This window comes from Neodiprion pinetum, chromosome 6 (genome assembly GCF_021155775.2).
Source record: "Neodiprion pinetum isolate iyNeoPine1 chromosome 6, iyNeoPine1.2, whole genome shotgun sequence".
Taxonomy (NCBI): Eukaryota; Metazoa; Arthropoda; class Insecta; order Hymenoptera; family Diprionidae; genus Neodiprion; species Neodiprion pinetum.
Genome location: NC_060237.1, coordinates 7210197 through 7225019, shown reverse-complemented (window position 1 = coordinate 7225019; position 14823 = coordinate 7210197). Strand labels below are relative to the sequence as shown.

Sequence of the window (14823 nt, the reverse complement as noted above, 5' to 3'; positions counted from 1 at the left end):
AATGTATCCCTAGCTCTTAACGAAGAGGAAAACTAGCACTTTCCTTCAGTGAATAAAATAGTAACACTGCCGATTATACCTACGTGTATGATATTATAACTATTATATACAAGAATATGATGACTCGTTCGATAGTGCGAGTATAATTTATACAAACCCCAAAAATATTTTGTGATTTCGATATTCTCAAAAACTTTCGTAATTCCGAACATGTGCGAGATTAATAATCAATCTCTCTCTCATGTTGTTACAATAAAAATAATAATAATAACACTGGTCAACAGTGGTTTCGTTGCCCTTGATATTTCAGTGAATTTGGTAAGATTTGATGTCAATGACCCTAGGAGTATACGTAGTTTTTCGAAATTAGCTCTAATTATTGGTTTTATCGATATTTTCATGTATGACTTAAGAAAGAAAAAGTTAGATGAAAAATTCGTTGTTTTTTTTTCTTCTATCTAAAGTTTATCAAAAAAATACTGCACAGTTGAACAAGCACAAAATTTTTTCTCGCTGCTCCGATTCTTCCCGTGAATTTTGGTATTTTTGAGAACGTAGAATCTATGAATAAAATCGTAATTATATTAGAACCCCTCCACCCTCAATACTATAATAACATAAAAACTAGCGCCAATCTAATGTAATCATGATTTTATTCGTAAATAATACTTTCTCAATTACGAAAATTCACGGAAAAAACCAGGTCAACGAAAGAAAATTCCTTTTGTTAAATTCATTTTTCGTTGAGCTGTGTAATCATATTTAATACGTAAGAATCCCATGTATGCGTGTATGCGTACTGCACGCAACATGCATCATGCACACTTTATTCAACGCGTGAAAATTTACACGTCAAATCGCATTCGCATAATCTACAATACATGAACAATATATACGATGGTCATTCTTATTCGCGGTGTATGGCAGCTTAACGGGGTGTGGATTCCGTGTTATTGATTTTAGGCTTTGGGGGTTGAAAGCGTGCAACATCCCCTGGCCGTTGAAGATGTATAAAGAAAAGAAAGCCCATTCTCCATATCGAGAAACGTCAACATCTTCGTTTTACTGCAGTACGTATTCTATCAACCATTGACGACTTGGTTTATTTTCTTTCATACCGGATCGTCGATCAATCCAATTATCGTGTTGTTTAAAAAAAAAAAAGCTTGAACTAGTTTCTCCGTGTTGTTTTATTATCATGAATAACGATGATGGTATAACGGGGTTCGCACGTGAGACGGTTGTGTATGTGAGATATAAATGGCATCGTAATATCCCGCGGAACAAGTCTGGTATAATTGTGGATAAAACGATCGAAAAAATGTTCTACAGAAAATAGGTACAGAAAAAAATTGGAAAAATTAATGAATCGGAGCAGGAAAAACTTACGGCCAAGAACGAAATTTTACGATATATACTCACGGGTCGCACAAACATTATATTATATACACGATAATATTTCGTTTTCTTTCATTCATATTTTACATATATATAGTTGTATATGTATACTTATGTATTATTCACTGTACCAAATTTTTGATGCCACTTTTTCTTATACTCTATATTCTATAATATCGATTATACCTACGATACGTGCGTTTTATATGCAAGCTTACACGTGCGTAGTTTAAAAATATTAACTCTAACGTACGTCTTACGTATATAGATATATAATACGGCGATTAAAGGATATTAAAATGTATATATAGTTATATAGATTAGACGTATATTGACGAAAAGACAACTATAGGTAATGCAAAACGTGTATTGTACAATAACGTGTAAGGAATATTACGTAACATAAAATTCTCTCTACTCAATTTCGGTGTAATCTGCACAATCGCGTTAATTAATCGCGTGTATATTTCTTTATTCAGAGCAAGGCACAACTATACTCTGTGTCTATTTATGGTATATAATTGAAGAAAAAAAAAAATGAAGCATCATCCCTCTCGTTGTAAGACAAATAAGGGTAGAAATACGGGGGCGGTCGAGTGAGTATCGGCGCCATTTTGGAACCGCCTCATTTAGCCGAGGGCAAACTTTGGATGTAATTCGAATGTATGAGGCATGTATGAGTATTCATACATCCGAGTTTACGTAATGCCGCATACGCGTAGATATTACATACATATATATATATATATATATATATATATATATATATATATTTAAATAAACGATTAATTCGTGTATAATAGGAGCTGTGTTATAACTATCGTACGCCGTAATGTTAAATGTAATTATTATCTTTCGGTTGCTCTAAGGCTGTAGTATTATATTATTACGTTATTGATATTACACATATTACGTATATACATATATTTACGTACGTAACGTAACGGGAAGATTTATGCATATTAATTAATATTCGCGCCGTACATACGCGTGTTTATGTACATGCCTACGATATACCTCGCCAGCAATCGTGCATAAAGATACACACCAATTTAGATACCAACACCGTACACGTCCTTTTTCAGTATTGACACATAGAATGCAATATTAGTAGGTTTATTATGAAACTCTTACAGATAACAGCGATATTCGTTTTTCGACTCGAATTATACGTATTTAGGTATAGTTTAAACGTTGCTCGACATATACAGTAGCTGTGTCTTGTTGTAAGGCCGTTCCTCCTTTCAGGGCAGCTGTTTCACTTTGAAATGGTAATGTCGCTAAATTTTGCAATACACCCATTTCTCATCCCCGCGACTGGTCTTATAACGAGTTTATACGGCTGTGAAATTATGTAGGTATAATCGCTTTTGAAGTGATCCTGAAAAGACGTATTATTATTATTATTATTATTATTATTGTTGTTGTTGTTGTTGTTATTATTACACGATAATCACAGATGTTGATTATTATACACAGGCTAAATGATAATGCGACATAACACGTGGGTGAAACTGAAATTACGGAATTCCTTATTATGTAATAATTATTATCCCTGTTTAAAGTTACGCGTATCATTTGTTATGCAACGGGGGTTATACAAATTTTCAAATTTCGTCGACGAATTTTCACACAGAGCCCGTGTTATATCACACATATTTATGTATATATATATATATATTTATGTCGCAGTGAAGGAATGGAAAATGTAAAAGGATCGCGTCGATGATCGATACAATTGATTTGCTCACGTTCGATAATAAATTGTTCAGTATCATTATTATGCGAATGATACGAATGAATAGGTACACGTGCGCACGTAACCGTATTTTTTTTTTTTCGTCTTTTTTTGAATTCTTCTTTAAATTTTATTTCTTTGCTTTGAGAAAAGAATATACAAGTTGCGTTTATTTCTGAAACGCAAATCAACCTCCAAATCGGATATTATATTAATTATGGACTTAATCATGCATGTATATTATATAGGGTTGGAGAAATTTTCCATATGATTTGTGCTTCGAATGAAAGTAAAATGGCATAAATCTGTAAGAAAAATATCAAATTTCATCACCGTTGTAATTAGTCACAGCTAGAATTTTCTGTGAAATATAAAAATGCGTACCCCTCTGAAATTCCTTGCAGTATACATCCGTAATTTTATTGCCTGATTGTAATATGAGAATTAACACGCGGCGGGATGAAATCTTAGTCGGGGTGTAACAAATTCTTGCGAGTAAAAAGAGAAGAAGAAGGAAAAGTATGCGATGTTTTTGACAAGGTAATTTCACGAATATCTATAAGCAATAAAGCGGGATTAATGGGGCTGACAAGTATGACGCGAACAGAACTTCACGTGGGACGGTGACGCTGAGTGTAAGTGAAGGGTGGGTGGGGGTGACAGGTGGCACTTGAACGAGTTAAACATTAACCAAGTGTGCGTGTAACGTTGCTTGTAATACATAATACATTTTCCTCAATTTTGAAAGATAACGAGTGAACGCTTCGGTCTATGTACAAGCACCCTGATGAAAGACGTCTGCGCGAGTTAATTTTCATCGTTTCAACAAATTCTCAGAAAATCATTGCGCAACAAATCTTGACATACAATGTATAAAGTTCGATTGATTCAAATTGAAATATCGAATTCACTCGAGTGCAATAAAACCATCAAATTGTAAAATTTGATTCAAGCACATTACGTACACAAACCTCGGCGTAGAGATACAGATGTGATATCTGTGTATTATGTCGTGTATCATACGGATAACGCAGCTTCGATGTGCATAATGAGATGGGATTCGCTATTACTATATGGGTGGATATAATGTTAGAAATTTGAAACGAATATATAGGTACGTACGTAGCGGTCATTTAATCAAATTTAAAATAATGAAAATTATATGAATATTGTAAAGATTTCGAAAATAACCATGTTGATTGATCTAGGTTTATTATATATGTATATATATATATATAAACCTAGAAGCGAAGCGAAACGAAACGAAACGATCAGTTGCGCGCTAAAGAAACGTTACGTTGGCTTTTTTCTGTAGTTGTATATTGTATTTAAGAGGATGAGAAGAGAAGAGAAAATAAAGAAAAGAAAAAAAAATATCATAGTTCGAAATAAAGAGTAAGGGTACGAAAAGAAATGATATAATCTTTGAAAAAATGCGCTAGTTAATTATCATCAGATCACATCGATAGATGTATTATGCTTATGCGGGTTTCAAAAAAACTGCAGGCAAACATTGCGCAGTCTCCTATCCTCCGTGTATACATAATTATTATAAGTATTTATCATTGTTCATGTTTCTTAGAATTATTATATTATATGACGATTGGAGAGACAACTATTCCCTGAATACCCTAATATACATACATTACGATTATAATAACGAATAAAATATTATGAGTAATACTTGTGCGAATTATTATATTCGTTATTGCAAATTTTATTCCACGCTTCTTATACATAGCCCAAAATTATTAGTTACATACCGTGAATTAATTTCTAACGAACCGAGGGGGCGGCTTATGCGAACGGTAGGTACCTAAATCAAAATCCAAGTGTTCTCGGTTGACTTCTAATTCGCAAAGTAACGCGCCGAGTGGGTAGAGAACATTGCGGAATCGCATCAAAGAAACCTTGTCACTCGTTTTTGCGGTGGTACACGAATGCACGAATCGTCGGATCAAACGAAGACGCTGTGCCTCCGTATTTTTTCAGAATCGAAAGATTTCGGATTGAATTGAGAACGGGGACCGGCGGTCAATTCAAGTATACACAAGCACCCGAGCGATGTCTCTAACTCGAGGCTCGACTCTCGAGTTAATTAAAAAGGTCGAAATCCCGAAATTCAAAGAGATTGGCTTTCGCCTTCGGGTAATAAATACCACGCTCCTCGGCCCGGTATAACAATCGTCTTGTTTGTGTTTTGAATAATTCCTTCACCGACCCCTCGGCGACACCTGCTGCTGTGCAGGTCCTCTTTTAGCGGCAGGCCCCGAGGTAAGCAGGTGTAGAGGGAACGCGGCAAAGATGCTAATTAACCAAGTTTTCGACTTGGTAAAGTTTTTCGATTAGTCCGTAGAACGACTCGCGGCAAAACTAAGGTCAAGGCGACCCTTCTAGCTTCCCCGTGAAAGCGCAGATGGTTCCTGTTAATATCGCGTCCTACCGGGAAAATGTATCATTATTATACCTGCATAATCTACCCCTCATGAAATACCGACATTAATGCAAAATTCTTCTCCTCCCTTCTCTCGCTCAGCATTATTGTAGAATTACTCATTTTATAACAATTGGAAAGCAGTTTTTAGTACGGACATTTGTTTACCTTGATACAGTTTTCAGACAAAAATTTGATCAAGATAATTTACTGTCAATCGTGTTGATGTTGGAATTAATCATTCTATTATTATATTTGTTTTTCATCAATCTCACTTTTAGATCTTTCAATATTAGGGCCATTAGGCAATTGGTATCTGTGGGCACAAAAAGCAGCATAACTTTGGCTTTGTGACACGTATAGACGTATGTATGGGTATCTTGAAAGAAAGACTTGTTTATACTTTAGCGATTTCATTGCGCTCACATGTTTCTTAATCCGTTGTATAATTATCACCTAAATCTAAAAAGCTTTTTGTCTGACACCGTGCTATAAGTAACACGAGGATCTTATTTTGGCCGAAATGCGAACGGGTTGAAATATACTTGCGATGTCACTACGATGTCAGAATAATTTTCTCGACTTAAACATCCACAATCCTTTACTTCCGCGAACAGACAAAATGAATAACAGAAACAGAATCTATACAGCCGTAGCTGCGTTGTTTTAGAAATAATTCTCCGACGAAGGATGGAGTTGACAGGAAAGTTTTCTCTGTAAATTTGTACGTTATAATTAGCTGACTGAGTTGAAAATGAAATCGGTAGGCATTGTAGCATCTGAATTCATTCAAGACTTCCGTAACGTACAAAACGCGAATGAAGTAGACTCGCGAAATTTCCGATCAAAGCAGGGAATTTGTAAAATTGGTGAAAACGATTCGAATCGACGTGTGAAATTACTCGAAAAGATTCTTTCGTGTACATACAACAAACGTTCTTTGTGCGAATCGGTAACTGCCGGGTCAGTCTTTGATCTGCCCTGATACCGTATTTCGGTAATTGGCAATAATGTCCGTTGGAGTACGGCATCGAAGACGGCGTACTTATTTCCGAAACGATTTCTCCGAACCCGGAAGTGCGTAGGTACAGGGAATATCCTGATCCCGGCCGTCTGATCGTGAGAATCGAGGAGGGAGAGAGGGGTGGGTGGGGAGGCGGATGTATCCCGATCCGGCATAAACTGGCATGGCCGGTCGCGAGGAGATCCATCTCGGTCCGACGCGAGGCGACGCCGGGCGTCGCGAAACACCCCTGACTCCGGGGCGGAACAAAAGAAATAAACGAGCGCCCGGTATGTGCGTGACGTTGTTATATAAGCGGGCGCAAACAGCGGGGTGTGCGCCCCGTTTCTGCCAGCGGGTTCCATGCATGTGTGTGAGGATATCACCCTCCTCGCGGCGAGTTGCGGGGGCGTCGATTTGCACCCGGGTCGCGTACGGTTCCACCTTCCCGTCACCTTCCGCCATCCGCAGGAAAACCATGCGTCGAAAGCCGTCGTTTCTTCTTCGTCTTCTCCTTCTTCGTATTCTTCTTATTCGTCGCAACGTATCGGAGTTGAAATCCTGATCCTCGTTGATGGAGGTACGCGCGCATACGTGTAACGTAAGGTATGTATATCACGTCAAACGGCCTCCACCCGTCGTCGCAGACGATTCGGCAGACAAATTGCGTCTTTCGTTCCAGTTGTTGTTTTCTTTTATTATTATTATTTTTTATTTTTCTTTGCTCTTTTTCTCGCACCCGTGTATTCTACGTTTTGTTTAGCCCACGTATGTTCTTCGGTATCCGACCCCCTTCTTCTTGTTCTCTCTTTTTAACCCCATTTTTTTTTTTTTCCTTGCACGCGGATTGGATACAATTTGTTTTTCTAGAACGTCGTCGACTCAAATCCCACCCCATCAATCATATACACCAACTCGCCGGAGATTCTTTTCCCGCTATTTATTCGAGAAGAAAAAATTATTTGTAAAAACGAAATATACTGTGCATCTGAACTCACGTGAGGAAAGTGTTCGAAATAAATACCGTTTTATCATGCAATTCGAGACGTACGTTGATCCAACCTCTCCAATATAATTACACATAACAACGAATTATTTCTGTACATTTTCAGAATTCTTGACGTTTATATTCTGAAACGGAATAGAGAGAATCTGTGTTTTCATCGCGACTCTCCGTCAAAAGCTAATCAACGATTCACCCCGAAAGGTGAACGATATGCCTATTTTGATGACTTAACGATGATCAAGGTATTTTTCCCAAAACCATACATCTTTCGCGTCACGATAGGTATCGAAAACAGAGCAATTACAGTTGTCATAATTGATCGAGCGAGGGTGGAACAACTAACTACTAACTGGGGTAGAAAAATTATATTATTGAAAATGTCGTAGAAAAAGAAGAGAGAATAACAAAAATTAAAAATTGGAACTAACGGATAGATGAAATAAAAGAGGTAGAAGGAGACGAATCGGGAACAAAAACGCGGGATGCGGAACCTGCAGTGACGGGAAACAACAGGAAATATGGGGTGTAAGCGGGATGGTGAAAAAAAAAGTGAAAAAAAGGAAATAAATGATAAAAACGAATCGCTATCGGGTCCCGCGGCGTCCCGATTGATAAATAGCGATGGTCGTTTGAATGAGACATTTCAATGAATATGAAAGTGACGCGGTGTAATCCTAGGTTGAATTTATCTGACCTCTGTCCCGCCCCAGGTCAACCCCTGTCGACCCCCGGCTAACCCGGGGCCAGATAACGTATCGAGGCTCTCGGACGGTCGAGATCGCCATTTGTTTCAGTTTCACACGCGTATATTACGCGCCTTGACCCGCGTTCGAAAACCTGATAAATAGAAGCGGCGCTTTCCCTCCGCCTTTTTACGGTAGATCGGCGGAAAAAAGACCCGGAAACTAATTGGTTTCATAATCCACTCGCATACGTTAGCCCAGATTTTCCGAGTAACGCGGAGGGTTAACCCGACGAACGCGGGACCGGAGCAGAAAAGCGATTAGGCAAATCGTTGGGAAGTTGGAAAGATTCTTCCGACCTATTTAAATTATGGTCTGCTAATAGCCGGCGTGCGTGCCTTCCGAGTTTTTGCCAAATTTCCCGAGTCGCTCCGCCGCCCCGACGATTGATCGACGCCGTTTAATCGATCCCCGCGAATATCTTCCACCCTCGATTACCGCTTCGTTAAAAATGAAAAAAAATGCGCGTCCCGTGCATTCGTCCTTTTATCTTCTCCGACGAGCTGTTTCCTAATGGTAATAAGAGTACCAGTCGGAGCTCGATGACCGGGCGGATTAGTCTCCCGTAGTTTTTGAGCCTCGTGTGCTTTCTCTTCTTCCTCTTGATCTACCGGTTCTCTCCGGGCTGCATCCTCGGAGAATCATTGATACTTCGTAAGCACGCAACGTGACAGCTGGAGACTTTGGTCCGCTGCTCGCTCCCTCTCTTTGCCTTTTTACCGATACGAATCTAGAGTGATTAGAGATTCTTATCGACTAAGTAGCCGGCAATGTCAAATTGATCCGACGAATGTCGAAAGTACGCTGAAAAGACCATCAGCCCCGATCAAACCTTGCACTCTTAGTAATTCAAGACCTCTTAAACATCCGATCACGTAGCATATACACATTGTGACCACTGGTCAGAGAATACCGAGAAGTCAGGGAATTTTGTGGCGGTATGGAACGAAATAGAATCAAACTTTCCTCACGAAATAACGAAATAACAAAAATAGAATAACAATTTTTTAATCACACGCCCGGTTCAATGGCCATTAACTCGATCATGAACGTGTTTTTGAATACCGATTGATTTCTCCATTTCGTACTATCGGTTCGAATTTTAGTGAAGTAAAAAATGATAATTTGCTCAGTAAAGATCAGGTAAAAGTCAAGAAATTTTTTCAACCACAGTCGGTGGCAACTATGGTGTATTTTCTAATGTTGGCTAAACGCTTTTATCGTGCTGCCGATATAAAATTCAAGGCTTTATTACCTTGTAGACGAGACAGGTACAAAATAATAGTAATAACAATAAAAAGAAAGAAAAAAAAAGAGATAGTACGGACGTCCTCGGGATCTCATTCGGTCCGTTTGCGTGTCCTTTTTGTTGATCCGAAGAGGGCAATACATTAATCGAAATTCGCTAGCTCGCGCATCTGCCGGGATCCTTTAATGGGACAAAGATGAGGCTGGGTCTGAATGTCTATTATCCGTGCAGAATGCAGGGGCCTCACTGCAGTAGCTCGAGGAGATGCGGTGTAGTGTATGTGTGGTGTAAATATATATATATATATATTTTTTTTTTATTATCTTTTTCTTTTTTACACATCCTGCCCGAGAAGGGGGCTTCCTCGGCCGTGACAAATGCCCGTACAATCGCGTATAAATACTGTGTCCAGGATCTGTTACACCAACACCCGGGATCGGTGAATTGAGCTCGCGGTTGCCACGTGGCGGAGCCGGGCGAATTGTGTTTCACAGTACAAGCGTTTGGCCCGGGGGACGTCCGGGTCAATCCGGGAACGTCGGGAACGCCGGGAACGCCATGGCGAGAGGGGTTTGGGGGAGGCGGACGCCCCCTTCGGACCACCCGAAGCGAATGACACGGGGACACCCATGAACGCCTGCACAAAAACGTCACTCAAGCTTATCCCAGAGCACTCGAGATCTAGATCGTATCTTCGCGCGACGTTTTAGCTGGCCCGCGCAGGATTCCCGTTACCTAATTATTTTCACATGTAGGCCGGGGTGTGCGCGTGTACCATACGTGCACGTTATACTTGTGCATAGAAATATATATACATACACGCCTTCATTTCGGATCGATCTACACCCGGCTTCAATTATCGTCTCTCGCATTTCCTATGCATACATTTCGTACCGCAATCCCATTCAAAAGCTCGACTCCTGACGTCTGACTCGGGGGACAAAAAATTCAACCATGAAACGCGTCCGGTAGGAGTCACGACGTTGTGGAATTCACGTAGAGTAGAAAACCTTTATCATCAAAATCGAGGGATTGTTTTAGCGATGGTTTTATACCACGTTTCGATTTGGTCAGCGTCAAAAACCGTCGCAGAGAGAGCATTCCGACTGTTGCAAATCAGTCGTAACGCAATTTACGTGTTACTGTAAAATTGAGTTAGGCACATTCAATTTGCTTCGTCAAGATCATTGATATACAATGTCAATTTCTTAAACAAAGGACATTGCTGAACATTGTAAGTGCCACTGTGCCAATTTTTGCATCGCACCGTTTGTTTATCTGTGTCTTGAGCGTCACTTATGTACGAACTATTTAGCGACCTCTACCGAAATGCTCTCTTCAAATACGCGAATTCAAGTTTAATTCTGTATGTATTTTCTAGATGACAGTCAACTGGCGGTAGTAATTGCCAATATAAAATTGACTTTGGAGGATATTGATCAACACGTGACAACGGATTATCTAAACAATTTCACATATTACAGCCTGGACGAATTGTCTCGGAAGACAATCTACATATAAATACCACACCGAGGGCAGAAGCGAAAGCTAATTAAAACTCTCAGCCCCGAGCTAGTTGGCCTGGAATTGATATAAACGCGAACGCGGAATCATGCTCCATGTACCTACAAACTATCGGCTATATCCACTCCGGAGAAGTTGTAATATCGATATTGCAGGGATGCTCGATGGCTATCCACTTCTGGAACGTGCAAGCCGTATCCATCGGTCTCTGGGCCTCCAACTTCCTCCGCGCATCCTCGTCGTTATATTGGCATCGGTCCTTGGGTGAAACACACAAGCCTCGGCCGAGCTCCGGCAGCCAGGCTTCCGGATATCTATCCTATAATTAGCCGCTGATTACGTGGCGATCGTTCGAGCGGACAGCGGCGCCCTCACCCTCGGGATAGCCGACGGCCCTCTGCTCGCCTCCGCAGCGTCCGAGCATCCCCTCCAGGGCAGCCCGCACTTCCTGCATCTCGTTATTGACGCCGAATGCACCGGTGGCTCGGATGCATTATAGTCTGAACCTTGCCCGCCGATATGCAGGCCGTGTCTGGGCGGAGATGGCTCGGCGGGGATCCACGGCAACGCTCATCACCCTCCGACGTCAAACAACCTCGTTATCATTTGATTTCTGGTAATTGAGATACCGTCACCTGCCTCGTCCGTTCAACCTCGTCCAGCCGGGCTACCTGCAGCGATTTCGATTGCTCCACTACCGAGAGATTGTATCGCGATATCGAAATTATCAGCAGGGTTAACCGGCGGAGAGTGAACGATGATATTCCCGAGGAATCCTTGGGGACTCGATTTTCAAGTACTCCTTCTTCGCGTATTACATTTTTGCACAGTGATGTCGAATACTCGTGTAAAATGGTATTACGAAAAACTTTTATAATTTTTGAACGACGGGAACTGGGAATTACGGAATCCTTTCAATCAAGTCTGGTAAAAAGCTTGCCTAAAGACATCAAAGAGGAATCAAAGTTTTTGGATTTTTAACTTCACTGGACACCTATTGCTACGGAAGAATATTGAATAATATTATGTTTATGTGTACCGAAGTTACAGCGCACTGGACGAAGAAGGCACGGTCAAGCTTGACGCAAGGATTCGGAATATCGCGATCTTGCGCGAAAAAAAAACTTGTGCAAAAGTGCAAACTTATGAGGAATCTGCGTCACTGGCGCCGTTAACGAGATAAAGTAACAATGCAAGGCTTCCGCAAAACGGTCAATTCAGATTGCGGTTGGACACTGCATCCCTTTTCGATCACGAGAGATAATCTGGACAGTTTTCGATCAAGTTCCGCGGCTTCCCAGAGGCCATTGTGCGGAGAGGGATGATCGGCGACTCGGCGCGAGATCAATGCCGTCCGGAAACGGTATTCGAGAGGATCGGAGAGCGTGCAGGAGCCGGGTATTGTTCGAGTCGGCAGAAAGGCCAGGCGCAGATCGCGTGGCCAATAAAACAGTGGAAAGTCGGGAAGCAATTGAACCCCGGCGACGTCGAAGCCTCAGCAGCCGTCCTAAATTTGCGGAGAAACGGAGATATTTTATCGACCTTCGACCTTCCGGGGTGGAATCTCGCCGGAATACGCGATCGAGGATCCTCGCTAGGTCGGCAACCATCGCGATATCCCTCCACCCCCAGCCTCGTCCCCGGCCTCCGTCCGCCTCTTAGCATACAGCTACTCCACTCCGCTGGGTTGGCTGGCATATCTTCCTCGAGAGCGGCGACTCGTTGGGGGAAGAAGACGAGTGCCTCGATGCACCATTGTCTCGACTTTTCGACGTAATTAAAGAGCAGAAAAGACAAATGGATCCGAACCGCACCGCCCGCTCGAATCTCTTGCGAGCATCGCCCTCTCGACCCCTCGACACTCGCAATCGGCATGAGCGGAACGCGCGGGAAGGTTGGAATAATCGAATTACCGCCAACCTGCTTTCGGTATCAGGAACGGTATAGATCGCGTATATCGTCATCGGTCTATGTCTTTTTGCCCTGTGATGAAAGATCGTCTTGTCCGTTGTCGCAAGATAGCGAGCTCGTTATTTTGTACGGAATAATTCGTTCCAGTATATATATGTACTTGAAGGGTTGAATAATATGCCGGTTGGTGAAGCTTTTCCAACTTAATTTCACCTACTCTGCGTATGTGGACATGAAAACATACGGACTACATAAAAAAAAAGGACGAAAAAATGTTTGCATAATAAATTCGATGTGTAATCAAAAAAGTTAATTGAATGTTTCCCGGTAGGTGCGGATGGAGGCTGGATGAGGGTGAAAACATGGGGAAAATCACCGAGTGTTTCTGGGTGCCGGCAAAACCGCGATGGGGTTGCCGGTCGCGGTTCCGTGGGCACTGGGCGCACAGACACAGCGCGTATGGGAGTTGCGGATAAGCGCGAAACGCCATGGCGCATGGATCGTGTGCATGCGAAAAGAGAGAGAGAGAGAGAGAAAGAGAGAGAGAGAGAGAGAGAGAGTTGGAGAGGGAGAGGGCGATGCGGAGAAGCTGGCTGCAGAGCCCATTGAGTCATTCGGTGAAATAAAAACACAAGGGAAAATTGTGGGCGTGTGACGTCACTGGCAGAAGGCATTCAGATTGAAGAGTCCTCGATGACTCTACAGATTTGTATTGCCATTAATAACGAAGAGGGAGCCGAAAAGTGAACGCGCGCGGTACGCGTTAGGTACGACGACCCTGACTCAGGCCTCATGCCGCACATCCGCATCCCGTACCCAGCATCTACCTTGTCCTTTCCGTTCGCATCCACATCCCCACTGCACGACCTGCATAATACCTTCATCATCCCCCGCCCCAGGCTGTGGTTCACGCTGAATCGGCATAGTCGCAATAAGAATTCCCTCGGTTCGATAAATATCGTCTCTGCGGTGTTCGGGCTTCGTAGCCACGTACTGTGAAAAACAGTACCCGGTAGTTTTTCGATGCCCTAACCGATGCGATGATATCTGATCGCGAGCGGAAAACCAGTTCATCTTCCAATATGGACGATGCAACGTGGCGCAACAACAACATCCTGTTTCTTTTTCCAGCTCTTATCCGGATTTCGGAGTGTGTGCCTCACACATTCTCGGGATCGTGTGTCGTGCAGGGCTGCAGGGTCGGTCCTCGAAGCCACCCAGCTAGGCGCGGGCACTCGCCGCAAATATAATTACTGCCGTTTAAGCCCCGTCTATTGTGTGCCGAAACGCTTGACTTGCCAGCGTCACGTACACCCGATGTAGTCGGCACGTTTCTCCTACGGTTATAGTATTGTTCGCGAAATCGATGCCATGTGTATCGCCCGCCTGGAGTCGGACGCCATGGGACCACCTCAATTGTGCCGCAATTATTGCCAAGAGCCAAGCTCCTCCGAGGATTGTTGTACTTTGTGCCGCGGTACGAGGAGGATTTTTTACTCTCCTCTCGTTTCTACTCCCCACGGGAAAAACGGTCTAATTAGAATCACGCGCTCTCATCGGCGATTCAATCGCTCCTCGAGTGTCTTTCGATTGCTACCAATTGTTCGCTGCGAGTTACGAGTACCGTGGCTTCTGCACGCGTACAATGGACTTTCTTGCTCCCAACAAGATCCGGAGTCCACGAACCGGACGGTGTATTTTCATTTCAGTTACTGTTTTTTCGAATTGCAGGTATTACAGGCGGATATAAAATGGCGGCGTAGCTGAACCCTGGGAAATCCAGAGGATAGGGTCAGAAACTCGAAGACCGAGGAGGT

General features: G+C 42.4%; 1 protein-coding gene across 2 annotated transcripts in view; it reads left to right on the top strand.

The window, feature by feature from the left end:
- LOC124222008 (ankyrin repeat and SAM domain-containing protein 1A) overlaps positions 1-14823 on the top strand; it is an 80785-nt gene that overhangs the window by 42582 nt on the left and 23380 nt on the right. The window lies entirely within an intron of this gene.